This window comes from Cardiocondyla obscurior, linkage group LG21, assembly GCF_019399895.1.
Source record: "Cardiocondyla obscurior isolate alpha-2009 linkage group LG21, Cobs3.1, whole genome shotgun sequence".
Lineage (NCBI taxonomy): Eukaryota > Metazoa > Arthropoda > Insecta > Hymenoptera > Formicidae > Cardiocondyla > Cardiocondyla obscurior.
In genome coordinates this window covers 4,133,771-4,136,270 of record NC_091884.1, presented here as the reverse complement: position 1 = coordinate 4,136,270, position 2,500 = coordinate 4,133,771, and the positions used below count along the sequence as shown (strand labels likewise).

At 59.3% G+C, this 2,500-nt stretch overlaps 2 non-coding genes across 2 annotated transcripts in view; both read left to right on the top strand.

Annotated features, from left to right (window-relative positions):
• Positions 1 to 932: 932 nt before the first annotated feature.
• Positions 933 to 1,087, top strand: LOC139110838 (5.8S ribosomal RNA). The gene has a single exon (XR_011547077.1). It is a non-coding gene; the product is annotated as a 5.8S ribosomal RNA (ribosomal RNA).
• Positions 1,088 to 2,456: 1,369 nt separating this feature from the next.
• LOC139110812 (large subunit ribosomal RNA) overlaps positions 2,457 to 2,500 on the top strand; it is a 4,064-nt gene continuing 4,020 nt past the window's right edge. The window contains exon 1 of the ribosomal RNA XR_011547068.1: positions 2,457 to 2,500. This exon is cut by the window's right edge and continues 4,020 nt beyond it. This is a non-coding gene — a ribosomal RNA (large subunit ribosomal RNA).

Below are 2,500 nucleotides of genomic sequence, written 5' to 3'. Positions count from 1 at the left end.
GAGACGCGACGCTTCGCTCGAGCAAAATTGCGAGATCGAGAGGAGAAATAGTTTATGCGACGCAACGACCGCGTGCGCGCTCACACGCCGCCAACGGTGGCGTGCTGCGGTGTGCGCCGCATTCGTCGCCGTCGTATAAGAGAGGATTGTCGGTCGGGACGAGTGTGTCGAGATCTCGAGCTCAAAGCGAGAGAGGACCCCGGGCATATTGTGGAGAAGAAGAGATTCGAGAGTTGTACGCATTGCCGTATTACGCTCTTTGCATTCTCTCTCTCTCTCGTTTCCTGCGGAGATTCTCCGACTCTCTGTCTCTCGCGCGCTTCGAACGACCCGTTGCGCGGACCACCGCGCTCAGCGCGCCCCTTAGCCGGGGCTAGCGCGGCCGGTTGGTCTCGTTGTGCGAATCCAGGAGGAGCGCGAAGGTGCATCTATATGCGCGCCCGCTCGCGGATCAGGATCGGTGAGAAGGAGACTACGGAGGCGCGCTCGCGCGCTGCCTCTATCTCCGCGATTCGGACGCGTTGCGGTGCGCGCGAATGCGCCGCGTACCGGTGGTAACCTATGCTGCCGCGTCGTCGTGCGCGCCGGGCGAGGAGTGGAGAGTGCGACGATTCTCGCCGCTGCTCTTCCTCCGGTCCCGCGCGCGCGCTGAAGGGTTCGTCGAATATGCTAGTCATTTTCGACCCCGATGGTTTTTCAAAGAGTTCCGCCCCGGCTCTCGCTTCGCGAGAGACGCAACCTCTTGGTTTTCGCACCGCGCCGACAACCGACGTCTCCCTCTCTCTCCATTATTGTGCCGTAGCCCCCGTAACAGGGGCGGCGGTCCGCGCGTGCTCGGACGCGCGGCCAGGCTGATCGAAGGGCCAAAACGAAGAAGACGCACATTGTTGTCTATTCCTTGATAGAGCGTACTTGGTGCGCGAAGGAACGATTACCCTGAACGGTGGATCACTTGGCTCGTGGGTCGATGAAGAACGCAGCTAATTGCGCGTCAACTTGTGAACTGCAGGACACATGAACATCGACATTTCGAACGCACATTGCGGTCCACGGATACAATTCCCGGACCACGCCTGGCTGAGGGTCGTTTTATCGAAGTCAAACTGCTTGCGCGCGCCGTTTCGACGGCCGCGTACGAGCGATTCGTTGGACGTTCGCCCGATCGCGGCGGCCGGCGAGAGAGTTATACCCGCATCCACGAGAAAGAGAAGAGAAGCGAGGTCGTCGATGACGCCTTCCCCGGGGTATCAGGCACACTACGCACGCTATCCACGCGGCGAGTTGCTGGATTCCATCAGGGTTTTACGAAGGCTCTCGCGCTCTCTGCGCGCGCTCTCTCTATACTCGCGGAACGGCGGCGTACTCTCGCGTCCCCGTTGGGCGTCGTCCGAAATAACGAGGTTTGAGGGTCGAACGAATGAACGACGACCGACCGAAAGATGCGATCGAGAATCGCAGAGAGACGCACGCACACACGGGAGGGAAGGACGTGCGCGGTGGTGATAAACGTGGCGAGCTCTTGCAAGGAGTTTATACGTTATACGTATATACGCGCCGAACGAAAAAGAGTAGATCTGCCTCTCGCGCGCCGCCGCCCGGAGTGAAACAAGCCGACAATTCGTTCGCGCTTGTACTCCCGGAAGGTGGCCTGTGTGCCGCTTGCGGCGCGCGGGATCCAAGGCTGATCCACGGAGAAGTAGTTCATAAGGAGCGCGGAGAACCGAGTTTGAGTTTTCCTCTCCTTCTTCGAATGAAGATCGGAGAGGAGAATAGAGGCCGCGAGATAATCGCGCGCCTCCTCGTTCTCCTTCTGCACAGAGCGCATATCGTCGCTTTACCGCCGCCAACGCAAAGGAAACTCGAGAGGAGGGATTTTAGAGATATATACGACGAAGCAAAGATACGAGAGAACCTGACCGTATTATAAGAGAGAGAGAGTGGTCGTCGCCGCTGCAGCTGCTGCCGGCCGCCGCCGCAGTCGCGTTGCCGACGCCACCACGACGCGCAAACCGGCCTCCGACGTTCGCGTCGGGCTGGCTGGCCAGTTGTCGTCGTGGTCGGTTGGTTGGCGCGCGCGGGCGCGCGGATCGCGGCGCGGTTGACGCAACGTCGACGAAAGACCACCACGCTCTCGCGGTTGTTCTCTCTGCCTCGTTCGTTTTCTCATTTTCCCTTCGTCTCTTCTTTCAAATATTTTGCGTGCACCGATCGCCCCCTGCGCAGCAAAAGTGTGTGCGAGGTGAGAGATCTCGCGCGGGTCGACCGCGCGTGTTCCCGAGTCCACGAAAGCGCTATGTATGGTAGCAGCTCTTGACCGGGGCACGCGGCGTAGTCTAACCAAGCGCTCGCGCGCGGCGTTTCGCCGCGTTGCGTTTCTCTTTTCTCTCGCGTCGTCGTCGTCGTCTCGCCTTCTTCGTATTATATATATAGTACAGCCTCACGACAATTTCTTTTGACGACCTCAGAGCAGGCGAGATCACCCGCTGAATTTAAGCATATT